Here is a 15734-nt window from a genome sequence, read left to right as displayed (position 1 = left end):
ATACACATTAAATACCTATTATTACACTGTAGAGGATAGAGCTCCTCAGGAGGAAATACACATTAAATACCTATTATTATACTGTAGAGGATAGAGCTCCTCAGTAGGAAATACACATTAAATACCTATCGTTATACTGTATAGAGCTCCTCAGTAGGAAATACACATTAAATACCTATTATTATACTGTAGAGGATAGAGCTCCTCAGTAGGAAATACACATTAAATACCTATCGTTATACTGTAGAGGATAGAGCTCCTCAGTAGGAAATACACATTAAATACTTATCATTATACTGTAGAGGATAGAACTCCTCAGTAGGAAATACACATTAAATACCTATCGTTATACTGTAGAGGATAGAGCTCCTCAGTAGGAAATACACATTAAATACTTATCATTATACTGTAGAGGATAGAGCTCCTCAGTAGGAAATACACATTAAATACCTATTATTATACTGTAGAGGATAGAGCTCCTCAGTAGGAAATACACATTAAATACCTATTATTATACTGTAGAGGATAGAGCTCCTCAGTAGGAAATACACATTAAATACCTATTATTATACTGTAGAGGATAGAGCTCCTCAGTAGGAAATACACATTAAATACCTATCATTATACTGTAGAGGATAGAGCTCCTCAGTAGGAAATACACATTAAATACCTATTATTATACTGTAGAGGATAGAACTCCTCAGTAGGAAATACACATTAAATACCTATTATTATACTGTAGAGGATAGAGCTCCTCAGTAGGAAATACACATTAAATACCTATCATTATACTGTAGAGGATAGAGCTCCTCAGTAGGAAATACACATTAAATACCTATCGTTATACTGTAGAGGATAGAGCTCCTCAGTAGGAAATACACATTAAATACCTATTATTATACTGTAGAGGATAGAGCTCCTCAGTAGGAAATACACATTAAATACCTATTATTATACTGTAGAGGATAGAGCTCCTCAGTAGGAAATACACATTAAATACCTATCGTTATACTGTATAGGATAGAACTCCTCAGTAGGAAATACACATTAAATACCTATTATTATACTGTAGAGGATAGAGCTCCTCAGTAGGAAATACACATTAAATACCTATTATTATACTGTAGAGGATAGACCTCCTCAGTAGGAAATACACATTAAATACATATTATTATACTGTAGAGGATAGAGCTCCTCAGTAGGAAATACACATTAAATACCTATTATTATACTGTAGAGGATAGAGCTCCTCAGTAGGAAATACACATTAAATACCTATTATTATACTGTAGAGGATAGAGCTCCTCAGTAGGAAATACACATTAAATACCTATTATTATACTGTAGAGGATAGAGCTCCTCAGTAGGAAATACACATTAAATACCTATTATTATACTGTAGAGGATAGAGCTCCTCAGTAGGAAATACACATTAAATACCTATCATTATACTGTAGAGGATAGAACTCCTCAGTAGGAAATACACATTAAATACCTATTATTATACTGTAGAGGATAGAACTCCTCAGTAGGAAATACACATTAAATACCTATTATTATACTGTAGAGGATAGAACTCCTCAGTAGGAAATACACATTAAATACCTATTATTATACTGTAGAGGATAGAACTCCTCAGTAGGAAATACACATTAAATACCTATTATTATACTGTAGAGGATAGAGCTCCTCAGTAGGAAATACACATTAAATACCTATTATTATACTGTAGAGGATAGAACTCCTCAGTAGGAAATACACATTAAATACCTATTATTATACTGTAGAGGATAGAACTCCTCAGTAGGAAATACACATTAAATACCTATTATTATACTGTAGAGGATAGAGCTCCTCAGTAGGAAATACACATTAAATACCTATCATTATACTGTAGAGGATAGAACTCCTCAGTAGGAAATACACATTAAATACCTATCGTTATACTGTAGAGGATAGAACTCCTCAGTAGGAAATACACATTAAATACCTATTATTATACTGTAGAGGATAGAACTCCTCAGTAGGAAATACACATTAAATACCTATTATTATACTGTAGAGGATAGAACTCCTCAGTAGGAAATACACATTAAATACCTATTATTATACTGTAGAGGATAGAGCTCCTCAGTAGGAAATACACATTAAATACCTATTATTATACTGTAGAGGATAGAACTCCTCAGTAGGAAATACACATTAAATACCTATTATTATACTGTAGAGGATAGAACTCCTCAGTAGGAAATACACATTAAATACCTATTATTATACTGTAAATAATAAATAATACATTTATTTGATTCGTTTGTTGATATGTTTTACAGAATTAATTTTTTTCCAAATCGTTAAATTCTTCAGATGTTCAGATAGTCAAGGTGAAACATAAAAGCCCAGCAACACAATTATGTCGACAACAATGTGGACTATTTTTACAACGTCATTTATTGAAATCTTCCAACTTATTTCACTTCACAGATTTTATTGAAATAAATCATATAATTTTGAGAAAAATATATATTACACTCCTATCCCACCATGAGTCATGTGAATATCATTTTTTTTAAATGGTTTGGTTTCTTCTGTTGAGGGTGTTACCAGTCGGTTTGTGCCATCATGCCACTTCCTGACACTCCTGTTTATGTTTGGCATTTGACACAGAGTACAAGGAGTGGAATATCAGCACAAATAGACTGGTACCCAGGCTAGTACAATCCTCTATCAGACCTATCTACAACAGACTGGTACCCAGGCTAGTACAATCCTCTAGCAGAGACCTATCTACAACAGACTGGTACCCAGGCTAGTACAATCCTCTAGCAGAGACCTATCTACAACAGACTGGTACCCAGGCTAGTACAATCCTCTATCAGAGACCTATCTACAACAGACTGGTACCCAGGCTAGTACAATCCTCTATCAGAGACCTATCTACAACAGACTGGTACCCAGGCTAGTACAATCCTCTATCAGAGACCTATCTACAACAGACTGGTACCCAGGCTAGTACAATCCTCTATCAGAGACCTATCTACAACAGACTGGTACCCAGGCTAGTACAATCCTCTAGCAGACCTATCTACAACAGACTGGTACCCAGGCTAGTACAATCCTCTATCAGAGACCTATCTACAACAGACTGGTACCCAGGCTAGTACAATCCTCTACCAGAGACCTATCTACAACAGACTGGTACCCAGGCTAGTACAATCCTCTATCAGAGACCTATCTACAACAGACTGGTACCCAGGCTAGTACAATCCTCTACCAGAGACCTATCTACAACAGACTGGTACCCAGGCTAGTACAATCCTCTACCAGAGACCTATCTACAACAGACTGGTACCCAGGCTAGTACAATCCTCTATCAGAGACCTATCTACAACAGACTGGTACCCAGGCTAGTACAATCCTCTACCAGAGACCTATCTACAACAGACTGGTACCCAGGCTAGTACAATCCTCTACCAGAGACCTATCTTCAACAGACTGGTACCCAGTAAATCCTAGCGGAAAATAAGTTGTGTCCATCAGGGACAGGAGGAGGATGATGAGGAGGGTGGTTTAGGAGGAGGAAGAGGAGGGTGGTTTAGGAGGATGAAGAGGAGGAGGGTGGTTTAGGAGGAGGATGAAGAGGAGGGTGGTTTAGGAGGAGGATGAAGAGGAGGAGGGTGGTTTAGGAGGAGGATGAAGAAGAGGAGGGTGGTTTAGGAGGAGGAAGAGGAGGGTGGTTTAGGAGGATGAAGAGGAGGAGGGTGGTTTAGGAGGAGGATGAAGAGGAGGGTGGTTTAGGAGGAGGGTGAAGAGGAGAGTGGTTTATGAGGAGGATGAAGAAGAGGAGGGTGGTTTAGGAGGGTGAAGGGGAGGAGGGTGGTTTAGGAGGATGAAGAGGAGGAGGGTGGTTTAGGAGGAGGATGAAGAGGAGGAGGGTGGTTTAGGAGGAGGATGAAGAGGAGGAGGGTGGTTTAGGAGGAGGAAGAGGAGGAGCGTGGTTTAGGAGGAGGATGAAGAGGAGGGTGGTTTAGTAGGAGGGTGAAGAAGAGGAGGGTGGTTTAGGAGGAGGGTGAAGAGGAGGAGGGTGGTTTAGGAGGAGGATGAAGAGGAGGGTGGTTTAGGAGGAGGAAGAGGAGGAGGGTGGTTTAGGAGGAGGGTGAAGAAGAGGAGGGCGGTTTAGGAGGAGGAAGAAGAGGAGGGGGTGGTTTAGGAGGAGGGTGAAGAGAAGGGTGGTTTAGGAGGAGGGTGAAGAGGAGGAGGGTGGTTTAGGTATGAATGCTGTTACGATGTGGGTATCATCACTCCCACCACCCCAGTCATGGACAGCATGAACACCACTCAATGGCTGTGTCCCCATTGGCACCCTATTCCCTTTGTAGTGCACTCCTTTTGACCAGAGCCCTGGGGGCCGGGACCACAGTAGTGCACCACGTAAGGAATAGGGTTCCACATCAACACAAGACATGACGATACGAAGCATGATGTGTCCTTTAGCTGGGTCAAAACAGTCAGGCGCCCTTCAGGGCCTCTGTGTATTGCAGCAGCAGCAGTGTGGCCCCAGAGCAGGGCTAATGCTGACATGCTAGGTGTCTTTTTATAACAGAACCCCTATCACGATTAGCATTAACCTTGACCTGGGAAGCTGTTCAGACCTTAATCTCCAGTCCACTGTTGGGAAGCAGAGCGGCTGCAGTACTGAGAACGACCTGGAGGGGGAGACAAAGACACACCTGGCTGTTAGACCACTAGCAGGGTTTTATACCTACAGATGGAGAGACTGGAGAAATCACTGGTGTATTGGGTGAGTTCTATTGAGTGAACCCCCCCACAAAAAAATACCTTTAGGATCTTATAAAAGGTGAAATACAATACATTGTCCAGTCAAATTTGATTCTGTTCCAGTTTAGTCCATTTCACTTTTCGCTGAGCCTTTTTTAAACATGCCAGAATCTCCCTCTAGTTTAAAGTGATAGGGACACAGGGGGCCAAGAACAACAGTCCTGATTGGTTAGGACAAGAATGAAGGAACCAGAGCTCTCTCTGATAGCCCAAGGTCTAACTCCTCCTTCTGTGGACAGGAATACAGGAACAGGAACACATCCGTGATGTCAGAAATAAGTGTTCTAACTCCTCCTTCTGTGGACAGTAGTCGTCATGGATACAGGAACACATCTGTGATGTCAGAAATAAGTGTTCTAACTCCTCCTTCTGTGGACAGTAGTCGTCATGGATACCGGAACACATCTGTGATGTCAGAAATAAGTGTTCTAACTCCTCCTTCTGTGGACAGTAGTCGTCATGGATACCGGAACACATCTGTGATGTCAGAAATAAGTGTTCTAACTCCTCAGCTGAGTGTTTTTTGGTCACAGAACGACACAGGGAGAGGCAAAGATGGAGAACGCCTCTCTCTGTAGAACACAAACCTAGCACCCATCGGATTAGGCAAAAACACTCAATAGTCGTCCTTTAGGATCCTACGAAGCTCAACGCCCGGGCTTAACAGATTTAAAGATTTAATCTTGAGATTTAACCACGTCCACAGTGTTCCAGTCAGAGGCTGCAGACACAGAGGATGATCTTATTGGCAAGATAAGCAGCAGATGGATTATAGCGTAGGCCTACAGATCCTGCAGCAGATGGATTATAGCGTAGGCCTACAGATCCTGCAGCAGATGGATTATAGCGTAGGCCTACAGATCCTGCAGCAGATGGATTATAGCGTAGGCCTACAGATCCTGCAGCAGATGGATTATAGCGTAGGCCTACAGATCCTGCAGCAGATGGATTATAGCGTAGGCCTACAGATCCTGCAGCAGATGGATTATAGCGTAGGCCTACAGATCCTGTGTATATCTTGTCTAGATGTCCTGTATACAGGTTTTACAGTAACAGGATGGTCTAGATGTCTTGTATACAGGTTTTACAGTAACAGTACGGTCTAGATGTCCTGTATACAGGTTTTACAGTAACAGGATGGTCTAGATATCCTGTATAAAGGTATTACAGTAACAGGATGGTCTAGATATCCTGTATAAAGGTATTACAGTAACAGGATGGTCTAGATGTCCTGTATACCGGTATTACAGTAACAGTACGGTCTAGATGTCCTGTATAAAGGTATTACAGTAACAGGATGGTCTAGATGTCCTGTATACAGGTATTACAGTAACAGGATGGTCTAGATGTCCTGTATACAGGTATTACAGTAACAGGATGGTCTAGATGTCCTGTATAAAGGTATTACAGTAACAGGATGGTCTAGATGTCCTGTATAAAGGTATTACAGTAACAGTACGGTCTAGATGTCCTGTATAAAGGTATTACAGTAACAGGATGGTGTAGATGTCCTGTATACAGGTATTACAGTAACAGGATGGTCTAGATGTCCTGTATAAAGGTATTACAGTAACAGGATGGTCTAGATGTCCTGTATACAGGTATTACAGTAACAGGATGGTCTAGATGTCTTGTATACAGGTTTTACAGTAACAGGATGGTCTAGATGTCCTGTATAAAGGTATTACAGTAACAGGATGATCTAGATGTCCTATATAAAGGTATTACAGTAACAGGATGGTCTAGATGTCCTGTATACAGGTTTTACAGTAACAGGATGGTCTAGATGTCCTGTATAAAGATATTACAGTAACAGGATGGTCTAGATGTCCTGTATACAGGTTTTACAGTAACAGGATGGTCTAGATGTCCTGTATAAAGGTTTTACAGTAACAGGATGGTCTAGATGTCCTGTATACAGGTTTTACAGTAACAGGATGGTCTAGATATCCTGTATAAAGGTATTACAGTAACAGGATGGTCTAGATGTCCTGTATAAAGGTATTACAGTAACAGGATGGTCTAGATGTCCTGTATAAAGGTTTTACAGTAACAGGATGGTCTAGATGTCCTGTATACAGGTTTTACAGTAACAGGATGGTCTAGATATCCTGTATAAAGGTATTACAGTAACAGGATGGTCTAGATGTCCTGTATAAAGGTATTACAGTAACAGGATGGTCTAGATGTCCTGTATAAAGGTATTACAGTAACAGGATGGTCTAGATGTTCTGTATACAGGTTTTACAGTAACAGGATGGTCTAGATGTCCTGTATAAAGGTATTACAGTAACAGGATGGTCTAGATGTCCTGTATAAAGGTATTACAGTAACAGGATGGTCTAGATGTCCTGTATACAGGTTTTACAGTAACAGGATGGTCTAGATGTCCTGTATAAAGGTATTACAGTAACAGGATGGTCTAGATGTCCTGTATAAAGGTATTACAGTAACAGGATGGTCTAGATGTCCTGTATACAGGTTTTACAGTAACAGGATGGTCTAGATGTCCTGTATAAAGGTATTACAGTAACAGGATGGTCTAGATGTCCTGTATAAAGGTATTACAGTAACAGGACAGTCTAGATGTCCTGTATAAAGGTATTACAGTAACAGTTGTATATAATGTGTTATAGGACGTACTAAAACATTAGCTCATAGCCCAGAGATCATGATGTATCTATAATATTACCTGCTGTTGACTTCCTTCCCCAACACGAAGAACACACATCCTCTTGTCAACGTATTCCTTCATGAGCCTCTCGCTCTCTCTCTCTGTCAGTCTCTCTCTCTGTCTCTCTGTCAGTCTCTCTCTGTCTCTCTCTCTCTCTCTCTGTCTCTCTCTCTCTCTGTCTCTCTCTCGCTCTCTCTCTCTCTGTCAGTCTCTCTCTGTCAGTCTCTCTCTCTGTCTATCTGTCAGTCTCTCTCTGTCTCTCTCTCTCTCTGTCAGTCTCTCTCTCTGTCTATCTGTCAGTCTCTCTCTGTCTCTCTCTCTCTCTCTCTGTCTCTCTCTCTCTCTGTCTCTCTCTCTGTCTCTCTCTCTGTCTATATGTCAGTCTCTCTCTCTCTCTCTCTCTCTGTCTCTCTCTGTCTCTCTCTCTCTCTCTCTCTCTGTCTATCTGTCTATATGTCTGTCAGTCTCTCTCTGTCTATCTGTCTGTCAGTCTCTCTCTCTCTCTCTCTCTCTCTCTCTGTCTCTCTCTGTCTCTCTCTCTCTCTCTCTCTCTGTCTATCTGTCTATATGTCTGTCAGTCTCTCTCTGTCTATCTGTCTGTCAGTCTCTCTCTGTCTCGCTGTCTCTCTGTCAGTCTCTCTCTCTCTCTCTCTCTCTCTTTACTTGTCTCTGTCTGTCTGTCTGTCTGTCTGAGTAGTAACAGACCGAGGCATCAGGCTCTGTTTTATACTTGGTGTCTCTCTTTGTGACTCATAACCCTCTGAATTTCCCTCCTATCTCTGCCATCTATCGGAAAGTCATTGTGAAGGTGGCAGAGGGAACTGTCTCTACGAATGTCTGGATAAAGGTTATGAGAAATCACACATGAGCTAATCTATGTAAATACACATGGAATTGACAGGAAACTGTCCAACATAGTTATTACGGTCATCAGGGTGTGAATGGCTGAAATACAACAGACTGTGATAGTTATTACGGTCATCAGGGTGTGAATGGCTGAAATCATAAATATGTATATTTACCCCCCAAAATATAAAGTTGGATTGGAAATGATGCAGACAATTACATTGATGGAAGCTACAATCTATCCTCAATATTAAAGCTGATCCCCCAAAAAATGATATTAAAAAGAAAGAAAGAAAAAAGATAAAGTAAAAAAGTTTTTTTTTTTTTTAAGTAAAAAAAATAATAATTCAACAATGATAATTTCCACATGACAGAGATGCCAATGAGTTCTGTCAGTTGGTGTGTGTGTCACCCAGGGGGTTTCAGAGTGAAAGGCTGAGTCAGAGTCTAACCTCTAAATGACTGTACACTACCATCTACACACTAAATGACCCCTCTTCTCTACACTATACCGTCCACCAGATGTTGTCATGACGACCCAGCTACCCGCTATTGTTTTATTATATGGTAACCCTGGTAACCCTCATCCTCGCATAACGTTACTGTCACGCCCTGACCTTAGAGAGACGTTTTATTTTCTCTATTTGGTGAGGTCAGGGTGTGATGTGGGGGTGGGCATTCTATGTTTTGTGTTTCTATGTTTTGGTCGGGTATGGTTCTCAATCAGGGACAGCTGTCTATCGTTGTCTCTGATTGGGAATCATACTTAGGCAGCCTTTTTTGCCACCTTAGTTTTGTGGGATGTTGTTTTTTTGTTAGCTCTGTGAAGCCTTCAGAACGTGACGTTCGTTATTCTTTTGTTGTTTTGTTTGGTGTTTCTGATTAAATAAAGAATCATGAACACGTACCACGCTGCACCTTGGTCCACTTCTTCCCACGAGCGTTACAGTTTTACTCTCTGAAGACCCAGTGTCCCACCTTCACCTCACACCTGCCTGAAGACCCAGTGTCTCACCTTCACCTCACACCTGCCTGAAGACCCAGTGTCTCACCTTCACCTCACACCTGCCTGAAGACCCAGTGTCCCACCTTCACCTCACACCTGCCTGAAGACCCAGTGTCTCCTTCACCTCACACCTGCCTGAAGACCCAGTGTCTCACTTTCACCTCACACCTGCCTGAAGACCCAGTGTCCCACCTTCACCTCACACCTGCCTGAAGACCCAGTGTCTCACCTTCACCTCACACCTGCCTGAAGACCCAGTGTCTCACCTTCACCTCACACCTGCCTGAAGACCCAGTGTCCCACCTTCACCTCACACCTGCCTGAAGACCCAGTGTCTCACCTTCACCTCACACCTGCCTGAAGACCCAGTGTCCCACCTTCACCTCACACCTGCCTGAAGACCCAGTCTCTCCTTCACCTCACACCTGCCTGAAGACCCAGTGTCCCACCTTCACCTCACACCTGCCTGAAGACCCAGTGTCCCACCTTCACCTCACACCTGCCTGAAGACCCAGTGTCTCTCCTTCACCTCACACCTGCCTGAAGACCCAGTGTCTCTCCTTCACCTCACACCTGCCTGAAGACCCAGTGTCTCCTTCACCTCACACCTGCCTGAAGACCCAGTGTCCCACCTTCACCTCACACCTGCCTGAAGACCCAGTGTCCCACCTTCACCTCACACCTGCCTGAAGACCCAGTGTCTCTCCTTCACCTCACACCTGCCTGAAGACCCAGTGTCCCACCTTCACCTCACACCTGCCTGAAGACCCAGTGTCTCTCCTTCACCTCACACCTGCCTGAAGACCCAGTGTCTCTCCTTCACCTCACACCTGCCTGAAGACCCAGTCTCTCCTTCACCTCACACCTGCCTGAAGACCCAGTGTCTCTCCTTCACCTCACACCTGCCTGAAGACCCAGTGTCTCTCCTTCACCTCACACCTGCCTGAAGACCCAGTGTCTCTCCTTCACCTCACACCTGCCTGAAGACCCAGTGTCTCTCCTTCACCTCACACCTGCCTGAAGACCCAGTGTCTCTCCTTCACCTCACACCTGCCTGAAGACCCAGTGTCCCACCTTCACCTCACACCTGCCTGAAGACCCAGTGTCTCTCCTTCACCTTACACCTGCCTGAAGACCCAGTGTCCCACCTTCACCTCACACCTGCCTGAAGACCCAGTGTCTCCTTCACCTCACACCTGCCTGAAGACCCAGTGTCTCTCCTTCACCTCACACCTGCCTGAAGACCCAGTGTCCCACCTTCACCTCACACCTGCCTGAAGACCCAGTGTCTCTCCTTCACCTCACACCTGCCTGAAGACCCAGTGTCTCCTTCACCTCACACCTGCCTGAAGACCCAGTGTCTCCTTCACCTCACACCTGCCTGAAGACCCAGTGTCTCTCCTTCACCTCACACCTGCCTGAAGACCCAGTGTCTCCTTCACCTCACACCTGCCTGAAGACCCAGTGTCTCTCCTTCACCTCACACCTGCCTGAAGACCCAGTGTCTCTCCTTCACCTCACACCTGCCTGAAGACCCAGTGTCTCTCCTTCACCTCACACCTGCCTGAAGACCCAGTGTCCCACCTTCACCTCACACGTGCCTGAAGACCCAGTGTCTCTCCTTCACCTCACACCTGCCTGAAGACCCAGTGTCTCTCCTTCACCTCACACCTGCCTGAAGACCCAGTGTCTCTCCTTCACCTCACACCTGCCTGAAGACCCAGTGTCTCTCCTTCACCTCACACCTGCCTGAAGACCCAGTGTCTCTCCTTCACCTCACACCTGCCTGAAGACCCAGTGTCCCACCTTCACCTCACACCTGCCTGAAGACCCAGTGTCTCTCCTTCACCTCACACCTGCCTGAAGACCCAGTGTCCCACCTTCACCTCACACCTGCCTGAAGACCCAGTGTCTCCTTCACCTCACACCTGCCTGAAGACCCAGTGTCTCTCCTTCACCTCACACCTGCCTGAAGACCCAGTGTCCCACCTTCACCTCACACCTGCCTGAAGACCCAGTGTCTCTCCTTCACCTCACACCTGCCTGAAGACCCAGTGTCTCTCCTTCACCTCACACCTGCCTGAAGACCCAGTGTCTCTCCTTCACCTCACACCTGCCTGAAGACCCAGTGTCTCCTTCACCTCACACCTGCCTGAAGACCCAGTGTCTCTCCTTCACCTCACACCTGCCTGAAGACCCAGTGTCTCACCTTCACCTCACACCTGCCTGAAGACCCAGTCTCTCCTTCACCTCACACCTGCCTGAAGACCCAGTGTCTCTCCTTCACCTCACACCTGCCTGAAGACCCAGTGTCTCTCCTTCACCTCACACCTGCCTGAAGACCCAGTGTCTCTCCTTCACCTCACACCTGCCTGAAGACCCAGTGTCTCTCCTTCACCTCACACCTGCCTGAAGACCCAGTCTCTCCTTCACCTCACACCTGCCTGAAGACCCAGTCTCTCCTTCACCTCACACCTGCCTGAAGACCCAGTGTCTCTCCTTCACCTCACACCTGCCTGAAGACCCAGTGTCTCTCCTTCACCTCACACCTGCCTGAAGACCCAGTGTCTCTCCTTCACCTCATTGTCCTTTTACTTCAAACTATGGAGAGGAAAGGCCCACTTGAATCAGATTCATTATTAGGCCTAGTTAGTTAGTATGAATGAATTATTATTAGGCCTAGTTAGTTAGTTTCCTTTTTAACACGCTTTTTCTCCACACCTTCACGCCCAGTAGGAACACATTCACAGACCTTAACCCTTTAATCAGGTTCAAACGGTCCATTTTTAATTTGTTTAATTTTTATTAATTTTTATTTTTTATTTAACCAGGTAGGCTAGTTGAGAACAAGTTCTCATTTACAACTGCGACCTGGCCAAGATAAAGCAAAGCAGTGCGACACAAACAACAACAGAGAGTTACACATGGAATAAACAAACATACAGTCAATAACACAATAGGGGGAAAAAGAGTCTATATACATTGTGTGCAAATGGCGTGAGGAGGTGAGGCAATAAATTGGCCATAGTAGTGAAGTAATTACAATTTAGCAAATGAACACTGGAGTGATAGATGAGCAGATGATGATGTGCAAGTAGAAATACTGGTGTGCAAAAGAGCAGAAAGTAAATAAAAACAATATGGGGATGAGGTAGGTAGATTGGATGGGCTATTTACAGATGGACTATGTACAGCTGCAGCGATCGGTTAGCTGCTCAGATAGCTGATGTTTAAAGCTAGTGAGGGAAATATAAGTCTCCAGCTTCAGCAATTTTTGCAATTCGTTCCAGTCATTGGCAGCAGAGAACTGGAAGGAGAGGCTGCAAAAGGAGGTGTTGACTTTGGGGATGACCAGTGAAATACACCTGCTGGAGCGCGTGCTATGGGTGGGTGTTGTTATCGGGACCAGTGAGCTGAGATAAGGCGGAGCTTATACTAGCAAAGACTTATAGATGACCTGGAGCCAGTGGGTCTGGTGATGAATATGTAGCGAGGGCCAGCCGACGAGAGCATACAGGTCGCAGTGGTGGGTGGTATATGGGGCTTTGGTGACAAAACAGATGGCACTGTGATAGACTACATCCAGTTTGCTGAGTAGAGTGTTGGAGGCTATTTTGTAAATGACATCGCCGAAGTCGAGGATCGGTAGGATAGTCAGTTTTACGAGGGTATGTTTGGCGGCATGAGTGAAGGAGGCTTTGTTGCGAAATAGGAAGCCAATTCTAGATTTAATTTTTGATTGGAGATGTTTAATATGAGTCTGGAAGGAGAGTTTACAGTCTAGCCAGACACCTAGTTATTTGTAGTTATCCACATATTCTAAGTCAGAACCGTCCAGAGTAGGGATGCTAGTCGGGCGGGCGGCTGCGGGCAGGGAACGGTTGAAAAGCATGCATTTGGTTTTACTAGCGCTTAAGAGCAGTTGTAGACCACGGAAGGAGTGTTTTATGTTGTATTGAAGCTCGTTTGGAGGTTAGTTAACACAGTGTCCAAAGAAGGGCCAGATGTATACAGAATGGTGTCGTCTGCGTAGAGGTGGATCGGAGAATCACCAGCAGCAAGAGCGACATCGTTGATATATACAGAGAAAAGAGTCGGCCCGAGAATTGAACCCTGTGGTACCCCCATAGAGACGGCCAGAGGTCCGGACAATAGGCCCTCCGATTTGACACACTGAACTCTGTCTGAGAAGTAGTTGGTGAACCAGGCGAGGCAGTCATTTGAGAAACCAAGGCTGTTGATTCTGCCGATAAGAATACGGTGATTGACAGAGTCGAAAGCCTTGGCCAGGTCAATGAAGACGGCTGCACAGTACTGTCTTTTATCGATGGCGGTTATGATATCGTTTAGGACCTTGAGCGTGGCTGAGGTGCACCCACGACCAGCTCGGAAACCGGATTGCACAGCGGAGAAGGTACGGTGGGATTCGAAATGGTCAGTGATCTGTTTGTTAACTTGGCTTTCGAAGACCTTAGAAAGGCAGGGTAGAATAGATATAGGTCTGTAACAGTTTGGGTCTAGAGTGTCTCCCCCTTTGAAGAGGGGGATGACCGCGGCAGCTTTCCAATCTTTAGGGATATTAGGCTTAGTTAATTAGTATTAATTAATATTAGGCCTAGTTAGTTAGTATTAATTAATTAATATTAGGCCTAGTTAGTTAGTATTAATTAATTAATATTAGGCCTAGTTAGTTAGTATTAATTCATTAATATTAGGCCTAGTTAGTTAGCATTAATTAATTAATATTAGGTCTAGTTAGTTTTAACATTTAACATTTAAGTCATTTAGCAGACGCTCTTATCCAGAGCGACTTACAAATTGGAAAGTTCATACATATTCATCCTGGTCCCCCCGTGGGGAATGAACCCACAACCCTGGCGTTGCAAGCGCCATGCTCTACCAACTGAGCCACACGGGACTAGTTAGTATTAATAAATATTAATTAATTAATTAATTAATTAATTTTAATTAATATTAATAGTATTAATAAATTAATATTAGGCCTAGTTAGTTAGTATTAATTCATATTCATTAATATTAGGCCTAGTTCATTAATATTAGGCCTAGTTAGTATTAATTCATTAATATTAGGCCTAGTTAGTTAGTATTAATTCGTTAATATTAGGCCTAGTTAATTAGTTTCCTTTTTAACACGCTTTTTCTCCACACCTTCACGCCCAGTAGGAACACATTCACAGAACGCGAACCCAGATCCAAACACAGACACACAGACGCACACACACAGTCTTGTACAGCTAACCCTGTGGGGACACACAATTCAGTTCCATTCAAAATCCCATTTTCTCTAACCTCTAACCTTAAACCTAACCCTAACCTGTACTCTTACCCTAACCCTAACCCTAACCCTATAACCCTAACCCTAACCCTATAACCCTAACCCTAAACCTTTAACCCTAGCTCCTAACCCTAAACCCAACTCTAGCTCCCAACCCTAACACTATAACCCTAGCCCCTAAACCTAAACCTAAACCTAACCCTAGCTCCTAACCCTAACCCTAATCCTAACCCTAGCTCCTAACCCTAACCCTAGCTCCTAACCCTAACCCTAACCCTAACCCTAGCTCCTAACCCTAGCTCCTAAACCTAGCTCCTAACCCTAACCCTATAACCATAGCTCCTAACCCTAACCCTAACCCTAACCCTAACCCTAACCCTAGCTCCTAACCCTAGCCCTAGCTCCTAACCCTAACCCTAACTCTAGCTCCTAACCCTAACCCTAACCCTAGCTCCTAAACCTAGCTCCTAACCCTAACCCTAGCTCCTAACCCTAGCTCCTAACCCTAACCCTAACCCTAGCTCCTAACCCTAACCCTAACTCTAGCTCCTAAACCTAACCCTATAACCCTAGCTCCTAACCCTAACCCTAGCTCCTAACCCTAGCTCCTAACCCTAGCTCCTAACCCTAACCCTAACTCTAGCTCCTAAACCTAACCCTATAACCCTAGCTCCTAACCCTAAACCTAGCTCCTAACCCTAGCTCCTAACCCTAGCTCCTAACCCTAGCTCCTAACCCTAACCCTAACTCTAGCTCCTAAACCTAACCCTATAACCCTAGCTCCTAACCCTAACCCTAGCTCCTAACCCTAGCTCCTAAACCTAGCTCCTAACCCTAACCCTAGCTCCTAACCCTAGCTCCTAACCCTAGCTCCTAAACCTAGCTCCTAAACCTAGCTCCTAACCCTAGCTCCTAACCCTAGCTCCTAACCCTAGCTCCTAAACCTAGCTCCTAACCCTAGCTCCTAACCCTAACCCTAGCTCCTAACCCTAACCCTAGCTCCTAACCCTAGCTCCTAACCCTAACCCTAACTCTAGCTCCTAAACCTAACCCTATAACCCTAGCTCCTAACCCTA

This window comes from Salvelinus alpinus, chromosome 10, assembly GCF_045679555.1.
Source record: "Salvelinus alpinus chromosome 10, SLU_Salpinus.1, whole genome shotgun sequence".
NCBI classification, from domain to species: Eukaryota; Metazoa; Chordata; class Actinopteri; order Salmoniformes; family Salmonidae; genus Salvelinus; species Salvelinus alpinus.
This window is presented reverse-complemented; position numbering follows the sequence as displayed.